Genomic DNA, 22867 nt, shown 5'->3' with positions numbered 1-22867 from the left:
TGGCTAATGTTCACTTATCAGTGAGTGCAGACCATGTGTGTCTTTCTGGCTGTGGGGTACCTCACTCAGGATGATATTTTCTAGTTCCATCCTGCCTGCAAATTTCGTGATGTCTTTGCTTCTAAAGGCCGAGTAGATGTGCCATTGTGTGGATGTGCCACATTTTCCTATCCATTCTTCGGTTAAGGGACATCTGGGTTGTTTCCAGTTTCTGGCCCTTACAAATAAGGCTGCCATGAACGTAGTTGAGCAAGGGTCCTTGTGCTACGGTAGAGCATCTTTTGGGTATATGGCCAGGAGTGGCATAGCTGGGTCTTGAGGTAGAACTATTCCTCATTTTTCTGAGAAACCACCCGATTGAATCCCAACTCTTAAAATTAAAAACCTACAGAAAAGAGTGGTTGGAGGAGGAGCAGCTGGAGGAGGGGAATGCAATCCAGAATGATTCAAGGATCTAGAGCAGCCTTGTCTCCCTCCCTCCCTCCCACCTGGGTTCTCGTCAGGGTTTAGTCTCTTCATATTCTAAATTGATTATTCAGGATGTCAAGTCCATCTACCCACAGCTTGCATTTCCTGTTAAGTGGGGTCAGTTACTCTCTCTCTCTCTCTCTCTCTCTCTCTCTCTCTCTCTCTCTCTCTCATCTATCTATCTATCTATCATCTATCTATCCTATCTATCATCTATCTCTCTATCTATCTTATCTATCTATCTATCTATCTATCTATCTATCTATCTATCTATCTACCTATCTATCTATCATCTATCTATCTACCTACCTATGTATCATCTATCTATCCTATGTATCATCTATCTATCCTATCTATCTATCTATCTATCTATCTATCTATCTATCTATCATCTATCTATCCTATCTATCTATCATCCATCTATCTATCTACCTATCTATCATCTATCTATCCTATCTATCATCTATCTATCCTATCTATCTATCTATCTATCTATCTATCTATCTATCTATCTATCTATCATCTATCTATCTATCACCTTGGATAGCATAGCAAATGAAACTTCTTTTTGTTCTGGGACCATGATGAAAATAGAGTGTTTTTACTGAGGAAGAGGAAGAAATCTTTGTAGCCCTTCTGGTTCTCTTTCTATCCAGCCTTACATCACGATGTTTATGTTGGTGGTTGCCTGTGTCTTTAATACATAAGTTTTCATGGCAAGATTTCCCCCTTGGGCTATAACTTGCCATTTTAGCCTCATTAAGCAGATTGCTTCCACAGATGGCTCAGTGATGTCAACTAGCTTGTGAGCCATGGAACATTAGATGGCCTCTGTGTCAACTTTAGCTTCTTTGCTCTCTGGAAACCAGGACTACGTAGCTTTACAAGGCACGGTGAGGCACACCCCAGCTGCCAAGGACACCAGACAATTTTCAAGGTTTGAATAGCTTTCTGTTCTCAGAGAGACACTTTCCCTTGTGAATGTCGGTGGCTTAGGCTACTGTGTCAACATTGGCTGTAAGTACTAACACTTTCTCACCAATAAAATCAAATAGAGAACTATCTGTTGATTTAATGGGAATCCTACCAAATTTATGAGGGCATTTTCAACAGTAAAAACCAACCCTAAAATTAATATGGAATAACAAATGACTCCGAATAGCTTTTTGCATTTTGCATTTTCTTTGACGGTTTTGCCAATGTTTTCTATGATATCTTCTGCCCCTGAGATTCTCTCTTCTATCTCTCGTATTCTGTTGGTGATGCTTGCATCTATGGCTCCTGATCTCTTCCCTAGGTTTTCTATCTCCAGGGTGTCTCCCTTTGTGATTTCTTTATTGTTTCTATTTCCATTTTTAGATCCTGGATGGTATTGTTCAATTCTTTCACCTGTTTTGTTGTAGTTTCCTGTAATTCTTCAAGGGATTTTTGTGTTTCCTCTTTAAGGGCTTCTATCTGTTCACCTGTCTTGTCCTGTATTTCTTTAAGGGAGTTATTTTTGTCCTCCTTAAAGTCCTCTAACATTATCATGAAATGTGATTTTAAATCCAAATCTTGCTTTTCAGGTGTGCTGGGATATCCAGTACTTGCTGTGGTGGGAGAACTGGGTTCTGATGATGCCAAGTAGCCATTCTACTGGCTGGCTAGAAATAAGCTGGAGTAGCCCAATGTCTGCTCAAGGCACTTGTTCAGACTGTAAGTGTGTGGTCACAGCCTTGGTTTCTGTTGCTTATGTTCTTGTGCTTGTTTTTCGACATTCGGTTATCTCTAGTGTTATCTGCCCCTGCTGTCTCTCACTGCAACCTGTCCCTCCTGTTATCCTGGACTCCTCAGAGTCCAGCTGTCTCTGTGATTCTATGATTCTGGGATCCTGTGTTTCTGATATTCTGGTTGTGTCTGATCTCCTAGGAGTCGCGCTTCCTCTGTGATCCTGTGAGCCTGGGTATTTTTGATCACCTCTCTCTGATCCTGCACCTGTTAGAGTGCCTGGGATTCTGCTTTCCCACTTTCTTCTGGTGTTGTGGGACTGGTTGCGAAGCCAGCACCCCATGTCTGCTCAGGGCACTGGTTCAGACTGAAAGGGACCCGTGCCCCTGCCTGGGCAGGGGCTCCTGGGTCCCTAGATCCTGGAGGATCCATTCTCTCCAGGTGTTGGGGCAGCTGTTGTGGCCTCTCCTGTGATCCTGGGTATTTCAGAGCATGTGAGAGTCGGGCACTCTTTGGGAATTATGGGAATGGGTGTGGAGCCAGCGCCCAATGTCTGCCCAGGGTACTGGTTCAGACTGGAAGGGACCCATGCCCCTGGCCAGGCTGGGTTCCTGCGTGTCTGGATCCCGGGGGACCCAGTTACTCTGGTGTTGGGGGCAGATGTTGTTGTCTGTGGCCTCCTCAAGTCTGATCCTGAGCGTTTTAGAGCACCTCGGAGTCGGGCTTCCTCTGGGTGTTGTGAGACTAGTTGCAGAGCCAGTGCCCAACGTCTGCTCAAGGCACTTGTTCAGACTGGAAGCCTGTGGTCACACTTTTTAGTGTAATGTCGATAAGCCAGCTTTAACGGGCTCCCTGTCTTGATAATGAACGGCTCTTGCTTGGAAGAGCCCTTTGCTTGGGATGAGGAGGGTGCAGAGCTGGGGCTGAAGATGCCCAGATAACAATAAAAACCCTGTACTTTAGCCTTGCAGGGGACACAGGCAACCATGTGAAATGATGGGCGTTTTCACAAAGGGGATGGAGATACAAAGATCAGGGGCGGAAGTCCGGGAAATGTCCCTCGCCCTGGTGCTAGGATGGTAAGTCCTCATGAGTTTTGGTTATAAAGAAGGAGACGCTTACGGAGTGGCTCCAAACTATACCTCCCAAATACTAATCTGAAGTAGCTTTGACGATGCCTCAGTGGGAACAGATTCCTAGGAGGCAGGTAGCAAAATGGGCAGTGCCAGGATGGATGAGACTATTGACAAATTTATTAGGGCTCCTTGAAAATTCCCCATGAAAAAGCCCAGGGTTCTTTATCTAAAGATCATAGGGAGAAGGAATCTCAGATAGAGGATTTGATTCTGCCATGAGAAGAACGGGGGCACAGCCCAGTGAACCAGCCCTCTTAAAACATTGCTGGTGAATTTTCTTGACTTGTATTTATCCTTTGTCAGTCTCGTTGAAGGAAAAAACCTTTACAGACTCGAGTTCACTGGAACCCAACAGTTTGGAATGTTTTTCAGATGGACAAAAGACCAGGTAACGCTATTGACCTTTGCTATGGTACAATTCAGAGGTCCACTTATGAAAATTCTTCAGAAATTTTCTCACTGTGAGATTCAGGTGGAGAGATGCTGGGAAGGATGCAATCTGAACACAGTTGCCTAAGGAACACAGTTTTCAAAAGCAAAGCAGTCCAAATCTGCCTTTGTGGTCTATTGTTCCCAGACTCCAAATGCCTTCATTCCCTCCTTCCATAAGAAGAGGACTAGGGCCGTCCCACTGAGCACAGACAATGGCCCGCAAACACTGTAGGACTCCACAAGAGGAACTGGGAAGCAAACACCTAGACTCTCAAGGCTGTTATTCTCAGAGAACACAATCAGACCTTTGAAAACCACAAGGCTACAAATACTTCTACAAAGAAAGAATCCGTGCACTAAATACAATTACGGATTCAAGGATCATTCACAGTAACATAATAGCAGAGGGACTCCAGAAACTTTTGGAGAGTATTCTCAACTTCAGCAGAAATTTGCACAATATAAGCTTGAAAAGTGAAGTTCAACAGGGACCTAAGTGGGGCATGTTGGCTTGTGGGGAGCCCCCAGTGCATAGTGATGTCTCTAGCCCAAAGTTTCTAAAGCCTTGGAATGCCAGCAGCGGTTGGTGTGACAGCTGCACGACTTTCTCTATAGCTCACCTGCACACCCAGCAAAGGGATGAACTACTTTAAAATTAGAGACAAAGTAGTCACACGGCTCACTGACAGTTCTGCCCGTGGATTAGACTTAATGACTAGCTCCGCAGCTTCTGTTTGTAAACTTGGGTTTGGGGAATTAGACGTTGCTGAAACAATCGGGAAGTTACAATGTAACAGTCCGGAGTGAGTCTCGCCTCATTTACCAGTGTTCCCTCTTCTCTCCGTCTGCTAACCACAGCAGCTGTAGGCCTTTGACAAATAATTGGGAATGTTCCAATGGATACAGTTGACCCGGAGCTCCTGTGTGTTTCCAAGGTCAAGCATGTGGCTGGGTGTTTGAACTTGTTAGCACTGGGCTGGTGTCCTTGTCCTCATTTCTCCTTGGTCCTTGAAGATCTGGTTTTAATTACTGATTGCTGTGGATTTTCTGTTCAACTCAGTTCAAACTTCTAATAGAATTATACAATCTGCCCACTAAATATTTACAGTGTGTGTGTGTGTGTGTGTGTTTGTGTCCAGGGAGGTCAGAAAGGACATCAGATCCTCTGTAGTTGAAGTTACAGGAATTGTAGTGTACCCAGAGGTAGGTATTAGGAACTGAATTCTGATCCTCTGAAAGAGCAGCAAACAATCAAAAATCCTTGAGCCATTTCTGTAGCCCTTGCATATTTCAAGTCTTTTTTTATTGTACATGTACTGTTCAAACTCATACCATTGGCACACTTGACCTCAAGGCAGGACATGGTTATAAAAACAAACTTACCTTAAACATTACTTAGGCAGATTATAGGAGGGGTGTGCACATTTGACATGAATCAGTCAATCCTTTAACCTGAGCCCTTAAGTGCATTGTAGTGAGCCCAAGGATTGGTCATCCTTGACTTCACACTTGCTGCATTTGACAAAAGCAACTTATAGAAGAAAAAGTCTTCTTTGGTGTTTTGTGCTTGGGTATAGTTTACTTTGATGGAAGGGGCACACTGGTAGGAGTAGTAGGCAGCCAACTGACCAGGGAAGCCTCTCCCTTTGTCTGTCTACAGATCCAGCCCTACAGAAGGCACCAGAAGAAAAACTCCAAATTAAAAAGGTTAAGCACACCCAGAAAACACAAGAATAAATAATCCCAGATAAGCAAATCAAAAGAGGGGAAACACACATGCACCAACACACACACACACACACACACACACACACACACACACACTCACACAGATACACACCCCAACAACAAAAGAGCAAACACTGCTCATCGATATCTCTCAGCATTAATTGCCTAATAAAAAGATGCAGACTAACAGAATGGATTTAAAAACAGAGTCCATCCTTCTACTACATCTAAGGTATACACCTTAACACCAAGGTTAGACATCACCCCAGGGTAAAAGGATCAAAAAGGTATTCCAAGCAAATGGACCTGAGAAGAAAAGCAGATGTGTCCTTTTTAAACCTGACTAATAGACTTCAAACCAAAGCTAGTCAGAAGAGATAGAGAACTACACAGCATACTCATCAAAGAAAAAAAATCCGCCAAGAGGACACTGCAATCTTAACATCTATACACCAAACACAAGGGACCCAAGTTAGTAAAAGAAACACTACTAAGCTTAAATCACATACAGGCCCCCACATACTGGTAGTAGGAGACTTCAATTCTCCATTGTTGCCAATAAACAGATCATCCAGACCCAAACCGAGAAATTCTGAAGCTGTCATTATAAACCATATGGACCTATCAGATATTTACAGACCATCTCGCCCAAACACAAAAGAGTATACTTTCTTCTCAGCCCCTCGTATAACTTTCTACAAAACTGACCGCATACTCAGGCACCAAGAAAGTCTCAATAGATAAAAAAAAAAAAAAATAATTGAAATAACACCTTGAATCCTATCTGACTGCCATGGATTAAAGTTGGATATTAACAACAACAGAAAGCTTATAAACTCATGGGAACTGAACAACTCATTACTGAATGAAAAAATAAATGGGTCAAGACAGAAATTAAGAAGGAAATTAAAATCTTTCTAGAATAGAATGAACATGAAAACACAACACACCCAAATGTATGGGACAAAATAAGGGCTGTCCAAGAGGGAAATTTCCAGCACTAAGTGCCTGCATAAGGAAGTTAGAAAGACTGCATACTAGTAATTTAGCAGCATACTGGAAAGCTCTAGAACAAAAAGAAGAAATCATACCCAAAAGGATTGAACAGCAAGAAATAATCAAACTCAGGGTTGAAATCATTAAAATAGAAACAAACAAAACAATTACAAAGAATCAATGAAACAAAGAGTTGGTTTTAAGAAAAATCTATAAGATTGACAAACCCTTAACTAAATTAACCAAAAGGCAGAGAGAAAAGATCCAAATTACCAAAATAAGAGACGAAAAGGAGACCATAACATCAGATACCGAGGGAATCTAGACAATCATAAGGACATACTTTAAAAACCAGTATTTCACCAACTTGGAAAATCTAGAAGAAATGGATAATTTTCTTGATACATATCAGGTATCAAAGTTGAATCAAGATTAGACATTCAATTTAAACAGACCTAATAACACCTAGTGACACAAAAGCAGCCATTAAAAAAAAAATCTACCAACCACAAAAGCCCAGGGCTAGATAGATTGAGTGCACAATTCTACAAGACCATCAAAGAAGAATTAACATCAACACTCCTCAAATTATTCCACAAGATAGAAACAGAAGGAACATTCCCCAATCCATTTTATGAGGCCAGTTACCTTGATACCTAAACCACATAAAAACTCAACAAAGAAAGAGGATTATAGATCAGCCTCTCATGAATACTGTTGCAAAATTTCTCAAGAAAAATCCTTTCAAACCAAATCCAAGAACACATAAAAAAGATCACCCGATATGATCAAGCAGGCTGCATCTCAGAGGTGCAGGGGTAGTTCAACGTATGTAAATCAATAAGTATAATCCACCATATAAACAAACTGAAAGACAAAAACCACATGTTAACCTCATTAGATGCAGAAAAGAGCTTTGACAAAATCCAACACTCCTTCATGATAAAAGTCCAGGAGAGATTAGAGGGTACAAGGTATATACCTTAACAAAGTAGAGGCAATTCAAAACGATCCCACGGTCAATATCAACCTAAACAGGGGAAAAAAAAAAAACCTCACAGCAATTCCAATAAAATCAGGAAGAAGACAAGGTTGTCCACTCACTCCATTCCTACGCGATATAGAACTTACAGCCTTAGCTGGAGCATTAAGACAACTGACGGAGATTAAAGAGATACAAAGAAGAAGGGAGAAGTCAAAGCGTCTTTCGTTGCAGATGATACAGGATCATACTAAAGTGGCTCTAAAAACCCCACTGGAAAACATCTACAGATGATAAACGCTTTCAGCAAAGTAGCTGGCTAAAAGAACTAGTTCACAGAAGTCAGCGGCCTTCCTGTATACAGACGACAAACAGACCGAGAAATAAATCATGGAAACAACACTTTGCCGTAATCTAAAAATGTTAGATATCTTGGGATAACTCTAAGGAAGCAAGCGAAAGGCTTATATGATTAAGAACTTTAAGAAATGGAAGAAAGAAGTTGAGGAAGATAGATAGAAACGTCTTCCATGCTCATGGGTTGGTAGGACTAATATAGTGAAAATGGCCACCCTACCTGTGCTGGTTTGAAAGTTTGAAGGTTCTTGGCCCATGGGAAGTGGCCCTACTAGGAGGTGTGGTCTTGTTGGAATAGGTGTGGCCTTGTTGGAGGAAGTGTGTCACTGTGGGGGTGGGCTTTGAGGTCCAATGCTTAAGCTTGCCCAAGGCAGAAGAGAGTCTCCTCCTGGTTGCCTTCGATCAAGATGGAGAACTCTTAGCTCCTCTTGCACCATGTCTACCTGGATGCTGCCATGCTTCCCACCACGATGATAATGGACTGAACCGCTGAATCTGTAAGCCACCTCCAACCAAATGTTTACCTTTATCCGAGTTGCCTCGATCATGGTGTCTCTTCACAGCAATAAAATCCACAATAAGACACCACCAAAAGCAACCTACAGGTTCAATACAAACCTCCACAACACGATATTTCAGAGATCTTGAAAAGCTAATTTTCAGCTTCCTATGGAAACATAAAAACCCAGGACAGCTGAAATGATCCTGAATGTTAAAAGAACGGCTGGATCTACACTCCTGGAGGCACGCCAGCACCAAGGACAACCAGGCCTGCAAGCATCTGGGACAACCAGGGAGGACTCTGCCCCAGGTCCTTCGTCTACCTGGTCCCTTTAACCAGACCTAGCAGTGGCCAACTACACCCTGACCCCACACTACATTTCCAGCCCACAATGCTGCCTGCATTCCCTGAGGCCTGCGAGCAACAAGAACAACCACATTAGACCCTTCCCCACCAATCCCCTGCCTGGTAAGTCCCCCTAAAGCTCACCCAACAGCAGTGAGCTACACCTGCTCCCCTGAGCTCTGTTTTCAGGCTCACAACTCTCCATGCATTCCTGGTGGCCTACCAGCACCAGGGATAGCCAGATAGCTAAAGGCCAGCCTAAGAACATAACTGAGAAGAGGCACAGCTCTATGGCACCACAAGAGCCCAACCATTCTACTACAGCAAGGCCTGTATATCTTAAGAGCCAAACCACAAGAAAATAACCTCAGGTCCAATCTTATAAAGAGATAGAGGCCTTTGAGGAGGGAATAAAGAAATCCCTTAAAGAAATAAAGGAAAATACAAACAGGTGACAGAAATGAATGAAACAGTTCAAGACCCAAAAACGGAAATAGAAGCAAAAAAGCCAAACTAAACCATTCCCACTCCCACCCTCCAAAAACACTCCCACAAACTGAGAGAATCCTAGAGATGGATACAACTTACCAAAGTTAAATCTAGATCAGGTTAGCAATTGGAATAGTCCTATAATCCATAAGGAAATTAAGTCTTTTAACACTCTAGAACCCCTACCCCCACACCATAAAACAAACCTCAGGGCCAGAGGCCAGATTATTTTAACACATAATTCTACCAGGCTTTCAAAGAAGAAGGAGACCAACGATACCCTGATACCTAACCCACACAGACTCAATAAAGAAAATGGTCATCTTACCAAAAGCAATCTACAGATCCAGCACAATTTCCATCAAAATTCCAACACAATTCCTTACAGACACTGAAAGAACGATATTCAACTTCATATGGAAAAACAGAAAACACAGGATTGTTCAAAATAATCCCGGACAGTAAAAGAACTTTGGAGGTATCACCATCTTTGACTTCAGGCTGTACCAGAAAGCGATAGTCATAAAAACCACATGGCATTGACATACAGGTGTTGACAGCGACAGGTTGATCTGTGGAATAGAATTGAAGACCCAGAGATAAATACACACACTATAGACACTTTTTGACAAAGAAGCCAAAAGTAGACAATAGAAAAATGAAAGCATCTTCAACAAATTAATGTGCATGCAAGCAGATGTCTGCATGCACATTACCCACGTCTACGTGGATCAAAGACCTCAACATAAAGACTGGATACACTAAATCTGATAGAACAGAAAGTGAGGTACTGCCTTGAATGCATTGATACAGGAGACAACTTCCTCACAAAACACCAACAGCTCAGGCTCTAAGATCAGCAATTAATAAATGGGTCCTCATGAAAAGCTTCTGTAGGGCAAAGGACACTATCAATAGGTCAAAATGGCAGGCTACAGAATGGGGAAAGATCTTCACCAACCCTACATCCAACAGAGGGCTAATATCCAAAATATATAAAGAGCTCAATCAAGTAGTCACTATAATCCAAACAATCCTATTTAAAAAATGGGGTGTGGAGCTAAACAGATGTCTCAACAGAGAAGTCTCTGATGGCCGAGAGGCACTTAACATTCAACATCTTTAGTCACCAGGAAAATGCAAATCAAAACAACTCTGAGATTCCCTCTTACCCCTGTCAGAATGGCTAAGGTCAAAAACACAAGTGACAGGACATGCTGGGGAGGGTGTGGGTCAAGAAGAACACTCCTCCGTTGCCAGTGGGAGTGCAAACTTGTACAACCTCTTTGCTTGGACAATATGGCAATTTCTCAAAAAATTGGGAATAGTTCTACATCAAGACTTAGCTATACCACTCCTGGGCATATACCCAAAAGATGTCTCATCATCGCACAAGGATACTCGTCCAACTATGTTAATAGCAGCTGTATTGGTAACAGCCCAAAACTGGAAACAACGTTAATGTCCTTCAATTGAGGAATGGGTAAAAAAATATGGTCCATCTACAAGATGGACTACTATTCAGCTATTAAAAACAAGGACACAGTGACATTTTCAGGCAAATGGAAGGAACCAGAAAATATCATCCTGAGTGAGGTTACTTGGACCCAGAAAGACATGCATGGTGTGTCCTCACTTGGATCTTAGTGATAAATTATTGGATAACCATGGCACAATCCACAGACCCAAAGAAGTTAAATAGCAAGGTGAACCTAAGGGACAATGGCGAGTCTCACTCAGAAGGGGAATAAAATAGATATTAGAGGGTGGAGGAAGGAAACTGGATGGGAGAAGGGTGAGGAGGGATCATCTCTGGATAGGGTTGAAGGAGAGAGTACTGGAAGAGAGAGAGAAGTGGGATGGGGGTATTTCTGGGAAAACCTAGAAACCTAGGACTAGGGAAACTTTCAGGAACTTATGAGGGTGACTTTCGCTAAGACTCCTATCAGTAGGTGATATGGAGCCTGAAGGAGCCACCTTTTGTAACCAGGCAAGTCTTCCAATGGAGGGATGGGACACCAATGCACCCACAAACCCTTCAATCCAAAGTTTGTCCTGCCTACAAGATGTGTAGGGATAAAGTTGGAGCAGAAACTGAGGGAATGGACAACTGATGACTGGACCAGCTTGAGACCCATACTGAGAAAAGAGAGAGAGGGAGGGAGAGAGAGAAAGAGGAGAGAGAGAGAGAGAGAGAGAGAGAGAGAGAGAGAGAGAGAGCTCACCTCTGACTGCTAATGATACTCTTCTATACTTGCAGACAGGAGCCTAGCATAACTGTCATCTGAGAGGCTTCACCCAGCAGCTGATGGAAACAGATGCAGAGACCCACAGCCAAACATTAGGTGGAGCTCAGGGAATCTTGTGGAAAAGGCTGAGGAAGGACTAAAGGAGCCAGAAGGGTCAAGGACACCACAAGAAAACCTACAGAATCAACTAACCTGGGCTCCTAGGCGCCCACAGAGACTGATCCACCAACCAAAAAGCGTGCATGGGCTCGACCTAGGCCCTCTACACATATGTAGTAGGTGTACAGCTTGGACCTCACCTGGGATCCCAATGACTGGAGCAGGGGCTGTCTCTGACTCTGTTGCCCATCTTCAGACCCCTTCCTCCTAATTGGGCAGCCTTTTCTAGGCCCAGCAGGAGAAAGATGCACCTAGTTTTACTGCAACTTGATATGCCAAGGCTGGTTGATATCCGTGGGTAGCCCCCTTTCTGGAGGAGAAAGTGAGAGGTGATGGGGGAAGGGGAGGTACGAAGGAGGGACTAGGAGGAGAGGAGGTAAGGGAAGCTCCCATCGGGATGTAAAATAAGGAAATGAATGAATGAATGAATGAATGAATGAGTGATATTGCCATCTGCTGGACGTATCACCATGCTGGCTCTCAAACAGTGCTACATAGTTACAGTAATAAAAACAGCATGGTATCGTCCTAAAAGCAGATACATTAATCAGTGTATCGATTTGAATTGAAGACCCAGACATAAATCTGCACACCTATGAATACCTGATTTTTGATAGGGAAGCCAGAAACACACACTGGGAAAATACAGCATCTTCAACAAACAGCGCTGGTCAAACTGGATGGCTGCCCGTAGAGTAAAGGTTTTTGAAGAAACTCCATTTTGTGTGAGACCAGGGCCTAAACTCCAATCCCAGGAAGAAAACCCCAAAGTTCGCTTGAGCAAGCATTCCATGGTAAACCCCACCCCCACCTTTAGCAACAGCCAGTCAGGCTACAACAGCAGGGTCAAGGAACACATAGATGACCTAAGACATTCTGCAGAGAATAGATAACCTAGCCATCCTGTTTGTCAGGTGGTTTTGCCCCTGTGTTGGTTCCTGAAGATTATGCCAGAAATGCAGTTTTAAAAATATTAACTCGCTAACCCGTATTGAAGATCCCCAAGCTTGCTGTAACCACAATAAAAACCCTGCATCCCTAAACTCAGGCTTCTCACTCTGACCTGCTGTGACAGTGGCAGTGAGAGACCTTGCTTGGGAGTTCTTAATAAAAACCCTTGTGTGTTTGCATTGGGATTGACTCCTTGGTGGTCTTTGAGGTCTCTGAGACTTGGGCATAACAGTAGGAGAAGGGAAACAGATCTGTGCTTGTCACCCTTCACGGAACTCCAATACAAATGGATTGAAGACCTCAACATAAAACCAGAGAGACTGAATTCGATAGAAGAGAAACTAGAGAATAGCTTTGAATTGTTGCCACAGGAAAAGGCTTCCTGAAGTCTGACAATGCAGGTCCTAAGATCAATAATTAATAAGGGAGACCTCATGAAGTTGAAAAGCTTCTGCATGACAGAGGTCAACAGGTCACCGCCGTTTGCACAGAGTGACAGTCTGCAGAATGGGAGAAGGTTTTACTAAATTCACATCTGACGCAGGGCTAATCTCGAAAATATATAAATAACTCAAGAAAACTAGATATCAGGAAATCAGTCCTGATTAAACATGAGGTGCAGAGATGACCCTAGAATTTTCAAAAGAAAAAAAAAATGGTCGAGAAGCACATAAAGACAGAAAAGTTCCACATCCTAGCTGTCAGAATGGTTAAGATCGATCATACAAGTGACAACCCATGCTGTGAAATAAGGGGACACTCCTCCATTGCTCATGGGAGTGCAAACTTGTAGAGTCATTATTAAAGTCAGTGTTGTGCTTTCTTAGGAAGCTGGAAATATGTCTACCCCCCAAGACCCAGCTATACCACTCTGCGCATATACCCAAAAGATGGTTCGTCCTCCTATGGAGACACTGGCTTAGCCATGGTATTGCTGCTCTATTCATAATAGCCAAAAAATCAGAAACAACCTATGTTGCATTAAATAATAAAAAAGTAAGGATGCACCACCCCAGGCTAGCGATCTCATTGCCTCTAGAGCTAGCCCCATGCGGCAACCGCCCATCTCGTGGTCAGCTGTCACAGATCCCTGTAACCTGGTAAAATCAAAACTCTAGAGGCTTGTAATTAGTCAGATTTATATCAGCAAATATACCAATTGATATTGATCTAAGCTGCCCCCCAAGAGAAGACATATTGTCCTGTAATTATCCATCCCTTTTATGATATTCATAGCTACCTGTGGCCATTTAAATAAGCTACACGGATCTGGGTCGCCCTTCTCTTCCGCCATCTTCGTTCCTTTTCCCCTCCCTCCCATCTCTCATGTCTCTCAAAAACTCTGCGCCCACCCTCCTTTTCTACCGTCCAATCACAGGCTCTAGCCTTGCCTTTCACCTGCCCTCACCTGCTCGCAGTTGACAGAAAAGGTGATACCCCTGAGCGATATACTCAGTTACTCGCTCAGCTGTCAGAAACATGAAATCAGCAAGAAACGGTTGCAGGCGCAGGGGTAGTTGTCACCTGCCTGATCCAGGGCTCCGTCCTGAAGGAGGTGCTGGAGGCTCTTAAAGACCTCATCAGTGAGACCTGCAGGGACATCAGCTCGGTTGGCGCGAACCTACAGGGCATGCACTTGTCTCACGTCTGCTTGGTGCCGCTTACTCTGCACTCCGAAGGCTTCGACACAAGCCGCTGCGATCGCAGCCTGGCCACGGGCGTGAACGTCACCAGCGTGTCCAAAATTCTAAAATGTGCTAGGAATGAAGACATCGTGACCTTAACGGCTGAAGATGATGCTGATACCTTAGCACTGGTATTTGAAGCACCAAATCAAGAGAAAGTTCCAGACTACGAAATGAAGTTAATCGGCTTAGACGTTGAGCAACTTGGAATCCCGGAACAGGAGTACAGTGGCGTAGTAAAGATGCCATCGGGTGAATTTGCACGTATATGCCGGGACATTAGCCATATTGGAGATGCCGTTGTGATAGCCTGTGCAAAGAAAGGGTGGGGTGAAGTTTTCTGCAAGTGGAGAGCTTCGCAAAGGAAACATTATGTTGCCACAAACAATGTTGATGAAGGGGAGGCTGTAGCCAGAGGGGTGAACGAGACAGTTCTGCTAGCCTTTGCTCTGAGGTACCCGAACTTATTCACAAAAGTCACCCACTGTCTCCCACAGTAACACTCAGTATGTCTGCAGGTGAACCTCTTGTTTAGAGTATAAAATGCTGACATGCGTCCCCGAGTTCGAAGATGAAGACGGATCTTAGGCGTAGCTAGAAATTGAGGAAACTAAACCTTTGAAGGTTGCTTCTGAGATGCCAGCCTGTTCTGAGGTCTTTCCTGTCACCCAGTTTGTGCCTGCGTATTCTTAAATATTGAAGTAAAATGTAGATATCTTCTGTCAATAACCTACTTCCCCCCCCCCTCTCCGTTCTCCACGATTTGCTTAAAGTAGAAACGGGTTTTGTTAACATAAATGTTACAAATGTGCCTTACAGATACTGGAGATTTTCATAAATGATCTTGACGCTAAGTGCAGTTTTAAGAAATATTTTTCAATTTAGATAAAGTTAACTGATTTCGAAAAGTAAAAAAAAAAAAAAAAAAAAAAACCTCCGGGAAAAAAAAACAAACCATGAAATCATAAAATTTGAAGAGAAATAGTTAGACCCCTCCCAACTATTCAAAGAATATCAACCTGAGTGAGTTAACGGAGACCCAGAAATGGGTCGTCTGACTTACAGAGACAGGGGACTAACTGTTTATTCACTAAATGAATAGTTCAAGGTATGAGACAAGTCATAAAGAATCTCTCTGTGGAGGGGATGAGAATGGTTCTTCCTTCGACTCTGATTTCTTCCATGTTGGCATTTCTTCTAGGCTCCGCCCCACAGTTACCTGGCAACAGCCAGGTGTGCCTGACTCACTATAAAAGGGGCTGCTTGCCCCCTCCTCTCTCTCTTGGTCTCTCCTCTTGCTCCTGCTTCCTCACCCTCTTCCCCTACTCTCTCCATTCCCTGCCTCCCTCTCTCTCCATGTGCTCATGGCTGGCCTCTCTCCTCCTCTTCCTCCCTCCCTCCTCCCTCCCTCCCTCCCTCCCTCTCTCCCTCTCTCCCTCCCTCCCTCTCTCTCTCTTTCTTTCTTTCTTTCTTCCTTCCCTTTCTTCTTCTTCTTCTTCTTCTTCTTCTTCTTCTTCTTCTTCTTCTTCTTCTTCTTCTTCTTCTTCTTCTTCTTCTTCTTCTTCTTCTTCTTCTTCTTCTTCCTCTCTCTCTCTCTCTCTCTCTCTCCCTCCCTCCCTCCCCCTTTTCCTGTCTCTACCCCCTCAACTCCCCTCCCCATGCCCTGAATAAACTTTATTCTACACTATACCTTCATGTGGCTGGTACCTGGTGTGTGGGGGGAAGGGATGCCTCATGTGGGCCCACAGAGGTGCCCCCTTCCCCCACACCATCCCAGGCCTCCATCAAACACATCTCTTCTCTCTTCTGTCTTTTTGTAAAACACAGCCTCCGGGCCTCACTCCGTGTTATCGGTGCATTTACCTACACGTGTGGACGCAGCACACAGCACACACTTAGCTTTCAGAGCCTCCTACACACGCAGGCCTATCGTCTGAGTCATTAGAGCAGGCGTGGGCTGAACAGCGCATGCTCCCTTCAAGGCAGAGGACACTACACAGGCAGACTTACCCCTGAGGTGGTGGTGACTGATAAGGCTTGGGGAGACAAATTGGAGTAAATTTGCGCTTTTCCTTTAAAATGAATGTAAATGTAGGTTGCATCTTTGTGTGCTTGTCTCGTTGTGTCTTCCGCTATGAGTCACGTGGTTACTCTCTCAGTATCTTCTGGTGCAATGCTACCCAGCAGCTCTTCCGGGGTCCCCACGTTCTGTCTTGAGGAGCAAGGCGTGGAGGCACAGAAAGAGGAGGTTCTGAGAACAGAAAATGCAGCGAGGTGTGCATAATGCAAGGTGGGAGACAAGCATCACCCGATGAGTGCAGCGGACGCTGAGAAGTTAGGGTGAGGATTTCTTCGCATTTTTTTTTCTTTCATCTGACCTGGTGTCAGTAGCCTTGACTAACATGAGTCACATGTTTCTCCCTCTATAATCTTAAATGGCTCCACATTCCCGTCATAAAACCACCAGTAAGAGACAATCAAATCCTACTAAATAAAGGGAACTCAACCGGAAAAATCCAAATTCCAGCTTTGCTATTTGCATGAGTACCGCCCGCACCCCCCCACCCCAACCCCGTGGTCTCAGAGGGCGAAGAGTCACCCCCTGTCTCTGTTTCAGCCAGGCTGGCATTCTGTGGAGCCCCTTCACCTCTGCACATGTGTAATCTCACTTAGGAGAGCGGTGCTGAGTCGGGGGCAAACAGAAACCTCGAATGCACTCAAATGTGATATGCAAATTTTATCACGGCTCTGTCATTTGCTAAAGTTCATTTTGAAGCACTCTGGGATGTGATTCATTTTCAGGGCAATACAGGATGCTATATACTGAATTTACAGGTCCCGTGGGATAAATAACCCTGCCTGTTTTCTTATTACCGAGAGCATTCTGAACATAAAACAGAAGCTTAAGAGTCACAGTAGAATGTTAGAGTATCTTGTTTGTCCTGAGGCGTTCACTATGCTGAGACAAGTGCTGTAGGGCAAGTGGGGCTGTTGGATCACAGGTCGAATGAATGAAATAAACTTGTTAAATTCTTCCATGCAGCAGAAGAATGTGGGCACCTTTTGGAGGGAAGGTTCTATCATCTATGTATCCTGCCCACATATCAGACCAAGGCATAGAGAGACAGATTCATCCATCCACCAATCCATTATCCCTCCCTCCATCCATCCATTGATTCACTTCTCTACCTATCTTTCTATCCCCATCCATCCATCCATCCATCCTTCCGTCCCTCCATCCATCCTTCCATCCATCCATTCATCTATTCCTCCATCTTTCTATCCCCCATCCATCCATCCGTCCGTCCATCCATCCATCCATCCGTCCGTCCGTCTGTCCATCCATCTATCCATCCATCCATCCATCCATCCATCTCCATCCATCCATCCATCCATCCATCCATCCATCCGTCCGTCCGTCTGTCCGTCCATCCATCCATCTATCCATCCGTCCATCCATCTATCCATCCATCCATCCATCCTTCCATCCATCCACTCATCTATTCCTCCATCTTTCTATCCCCCATCCATCCATCCATCCTTCCATCCTTCCGTCTCTCCATCCATCCTTCCATCCATCCATTCATCTATTCCTCCATCTTTCTATCCCTCCTCCCCTCCTTTCCTCTACTTCTGCTCTCCTCCCTTCCCTCCTTTCTTCCCTCCCTCCATTCCACTATCAGTTTATCCATTCGCCCACCCATCCTTCCACTTATTATCCTTCCAAACTTTTCCAGATTTCCCCAGCTATAATTTCCTACATCCTTATTTAGGTGTTGTTAACACTTTGTCTAGGCTCTGACCCACAGTTACCTGGCATCAGCCAGATGTGCCTGACTCACTACAAAAGGCGCTGCTTACCCCCTCCTCTCTCGCCTTCTTGCTCTCCCTCTGTCCTCCTGTCCTGCTCCACCTCTCTTCTCTCCCCCTTTCTCTTCATGTGCACATGGCTGGCCTCTTTCCTCCTCCTCCTCCTCTTCCTCCTCCTCCTCCTCCCCCCCCTCCTCCTCCCCCCTCCTCCTCCTCTTCCTCCCCTCTTTCTCTCTCCCCCTCTCCCTATTCCTCTCCCTCTCTCTCTCTTTCCCTTTTTCTGTCTCTACTCCCTCAACTCCTATCCCCATGCTCTGAATAAACTCTTATTCTATACTATACCATCATGTGGCTGGTCCCTCAGGGGGAATGGATGTCTCAGCATGGGCCAGCAGAGACACCCCCTTCTCCCACACCATACTGCGCCTCCACCAAACATATTCTTTCCCCTTTGTTTTTTTTATAAAAACATAACAGGTGTACTCCACCACCTACAATAATCATTTGGGTATTGATCTGATCATAATCACTTACAAATTGATATTTAGATTCCCTGTCACACAGCTAATGTCCTGTCTTCCTGTTATATACCCTCAGATGAAAGGGACTACGGTGTCCTTTTTGTGTTGCTCGCATGTTCTCAGTGGTGGTTTCATTATGTTGTTTCTATCATGTAGGAACAGTAAAAAGTAGAATTTCAAAAAACATTTAGCATTTGTTCAAGGAGCCAGATATATGTGGTCAGATTCTTTGCCTCTTCTTGGGTACTGTTTCTCTTAATTCCACCCAAGGACATTATCAAGAACTTGCTTTTAACACCGTGTTAGGAAGCAGTGGTGGAAGGGAGTGTGTATAAATTCTTAATTTAATGAGAGAAGAGACACATAAACAGCCAGCTACAATTTTACTTATCAACACGTATTCTGATGACCGGCAGTTTCAGCACCACAGAGATCTTATTAAATATGGAAAACATGGGACAGCAGTGAGGTCCAATGAAGTAGAACTGTCACTCCAACAGGTGGACGCTGAATCCTTCTTCCAAACTGGCTCCCTCTAACGGTGTTCAGTGAATAGTCCATGAAGGGTCAAGGAACTCTGAAGGTCATTCTTATACTTCCAGGTCAATGCATTGCTCACTCCTCACCAGAGAAGCGTCTTGCAGTAGGTGTCAATCAACACAGAGACCCACAACTGATCAAGGTGCAGAGAGTAAATAAGAGGCCGCTGGGTACCCAGCCGTAAGAAGGACATCTGTATTCCACTGCTCTCCTGTCAAGGCTCACGGGAAAGTGTGGTGAGGTTGTGTTTGACTATAAGGGAAGGGGGTCTTCTGGGCATAACACTGCAGCTGCACCTGTGAACTTCAGTGTTGTGACAGCATACACATGACCTAAAACCTTCTTAAGCTCAAGTCAGACCAATACCCAGCATGCAGAGGGGAGGTGGGCTCACAGTCCCACCCACAGCCCAGGAGCCGTGGGCAATCGTTAGCTACTGGGAGAGGGACAGTTTGCTTTCTTTAAGAGCATAGGGCGGTAAGTTGAGCATGTCCTAGTGGAAGGTTGCATAGCCAAGAATATATGGGCAACATAAACTGGACTTCACTGGTATAAAATGAGACACGATGTTGGATGGGCAGTGAAGGCATGGTGTATCTTGGAGCAGGGGGCGGGAAGGTGAGAATGATCACAGAGCTTTTAAAGAATTAATAAAAACATAAAAGTACGTGCTGGGTATTGCAATATACTCCATTAATGCTAGCACTTAGGAGCAGGAGCAGGCCTCTGCCTTCTCAAGGGCAATTTTCATCTACATAGGCAGTTTTAGGCCAACAAGAACTGTCTCAGAGAGAGGTGGGGGGAGGGGGGCCGGGAGGGAGGGAGAGGGAGAGGGAGAGGGAGAGGGAGAGGGAGAGAAATCACCTTCCCTGATTTTAGATCCTCTGTTATAATGAAAGCCTCAGTAACGGGAGTTATAAGCTCATACACATCTCTCAGTCACTGTAGTTGATATTTAGCCATATGTCGGGGCTGACCGCCGGGGAAATTGCGGTCACGTGCTTGTCTCTGAGACGGCATGCTACCGCCGGGGAAATTGCGGTCACGTGCTTGTCTCTGAGACGGCATGCTACTGCTCTACCTCCATCTGCCCATGTGCTCCACGTATCTCAAACACTAATGAATGGCCTTATTGACTGTTACCACATGTTAGAAAGCTTTAATTTGATTCAGGTTTACTGATTACTGATGGTCCCTGTCAGAAGCTAGAGGAAAAGATGAGATTAGATGTTCCTTTAACTAGATTTTTGAAAAGGACAGTATCTTCGGTTCTGTGGGAAAAAAAAAAAAAAGCTGACACGTGACATTAAACTCTTGCTGTTATCTATCTGACGTTCTTCTCGGAGGAATAACGAATTCTAAACTTTATTAGAACTATAACTCAATATCACAATTGTTTTGCTAGAATGACTTTGGTGCGTGGAGAGATAATTAATGGGAGAGAATTCTCATGCTATCAAAAATTTTCATTTAGTCTTGGAAAATATAACAAAACCTAATAATAAAATACGCCCAACGTGACTCATAGCTCAGACTGTAATAGAGATTAAGGCATGAATGAGGCGACTTCTGATGAAGTAAGATGGATAACACACGAGCTCACGGCCGCTGAGTGCTCCCAGGAATGGCAAGGCATGGATTTAATAAAAGCCATGAAGCCCCAAAGATAAAAGGACTCAGAGATGTGGGGGAGATACAGTGTAATTTGCAATTCGAAAGGGAAAGCCAAGTTGTTTTGTTGGTCTGTGGCTGCAAGACTATCCCCAAGGATAGTGGGTTAACACAACAATTATATCGCATCTCACAATACTTTTGTTTTATTAATAATGTATTTTAATTGAGTTACGTGACACTGGGCTCCAGAGTTAAGTTTTTTTTTTTTTTTCTTTTCTTTTTTTCGGAGCTGGGGACCGAACCCAGGGCCTTGCGCTTATTAGGCAAGCGCTCTACCACTGAGCCAAATCCCCAACCCCATGTTTGTCTTTCTAAGATTGACTTAACCTGCTTAGAATGCGTCTTCTCCAGTTGCATCTGTCTTCTGGAAACAACACAGTTTCATTGTTTTCACCTGAAGATGAATCCATGCTGTGCGTATACCGTATTTTCTTTATCCAGTCCTCGGTAGACAGACGCCTAGCCTGTCTCCATAACTTACCCGTTGTGAGTAGTGCTGCTGTCAACATTGATGGACAAGAGTCTCTGCAGAAAGGAGACCTGGAGTCTTTCAGGGAAAACCCCAGGAGCACACCTCATGCTATCTCTCCTTAAGAATTGGGGCAGGGTTCAGCGGTAGGGTTATTCCATTCCCTGAGCACTGTAGTTGATCAGTGGCTTTTCTCTGGCTGCTGGGATGATCGAGAGCACCTCGGACGGCTTGATCCACATCGGCGATGGGGGGCAGCTGGAAGTCTGGGCTTAGGCGGGTCTCCTCACTCTTTAGTCTCAGCTGGGCTTTGCTACATTGCTTCCCCCACTGGTCTACTGAAAGAGAAGGGATCTTAGAGTGTGTAAGAAACAGGCTCGGGATAGGTTGTTGACACGGTTCTCTTTCTGCCATACTTGACGGGGTAATATAATCGTCTCAGGAGAACTGATGTCTCCGTAGAGTGTGTGGAGCAAAGTGCACTGGCATCTTCACACAGACAGGTGAATAGTCTCAAACTTAGGAGACCTGAAGAAACAGACCCAGCATCAAAGAGCAGGACACACGGAGGAGCCAAGTCAGATCACAGAACCCAGGAGACCAGCATTTCCTTTCGTTTCTGAGGAGAAGGAGTTGCGGGGAGGCTGAATACACATGTGTGTATTAAGCTAAGTTCCTCCTCTGTCTTCCTTTATCAGGGCTCAGTGACCATAGGGATAGAGCAGAAGAGGTTGTTTCTAAAGGGGCTCAGTAAGACTTGAACTTGGACACAACTGAAAGGAGGGAGCCGTCAAAACGAAGATACTAAACACATATCTAAATATGATGTTTATTCCTCTCTTTCTCAATCCCTACATTGGTTCTGATGAAATAGGGCAGCTCTCAAGTAAGAACTAGAGAGTTGCTCTCTGGTCAAAATTACCAGCCCAAGAGTAAACATCTTCTGGTGTCCAGGGTAGCCAGTGACATGGGACCTCACACTCAACGTCAGAGAGGTAGAGAAAAGAATTCCCACTTCTTTTTTTTTTTTTTTTTTATTAACTTGAGTATTTCTTATATACATTTCAAGTGTTATTCCCTTTCCCGGTTTCCGGGCAAACATCCCCCTCCCCCCTCCCCTTCCTTATGGGTGTTCCCCTCCCAACCCTCCCCCCATTACCGCCCTCCCCCCATAGACTAGTTCACTGGGGGTTCAGTCTTAGCAGGACCCAGGGCTACCCCTTCCACTGGTGCTCTTACTAGGATAGTCATTGCTACCTATGGGGTCAGAGTCCAGGGTCAGTCCATGTATAGTATTTAGGTAGTGGCTTAGTCCCTGGAAGCTCTGGTTGCTTGGCATTGTAGTACTTTTGGGGTCTCGAGCCCCTTCAAGCTCTTCCAGTTCTTTCTCTGATTCCTTCAATAGGGGACCTATTCTCAGTTCAGTGGTTTGCTGCTGGCATTCGCCTCTGTATTTGCTGTATTCTGGCTGTGTCTCTCAGGAGCGATCTACATCCGGCTCCTGTCGGTCTGCACTTCTTTGCTTCATCCATCTTGTCTAATTGGGTGGCTGTATATGTATGGGCCACCTGTGGGGCAGGCTCTGAATGGGTGTTCCTTCAGTCTCTGTTTTAATCTTTGCCTCTCCCTTCCCTGCCAAGGGTATTCTTTTTCCTCATTTAAAGAAG

General features: G+C 44.5%; 1 pseudogene; it reads left to right on the top strand.

Moving 5' to 3' along the window:
- Positions 1-14806, top strand: part of Pcna-ps3 (proliferating cell nuclear antigen, pseudogene 3) — a 36445-nt pseudogene extending 21639 nt beyond the window's left edge.
- The last annotated feature ends 8061 nt before the right edge of the window (positions 14807-22867 follow it).

Source organism: Rattus norvegicus, chromosome 14 (assembly GCF_021556685.1).
Source record: "Rattus norvegicus strain SHRSP/BbbUtx chromosome 14, alternate assembly SHRSP_T2T, whole genome shotgun sequence".
Taxonomy (NCBI): domain Eukaryota; kingdom Metazoa; phylum Chordata; class Mammalia; order Rodentia; family Muridae; genus Rattus; species Rattus norvegicus.
The sequence above is the reverse complement of the archived record's forward strand: the minus strand, read 5'-3'. Positions and strand labels throughout refer to the sequence as shown.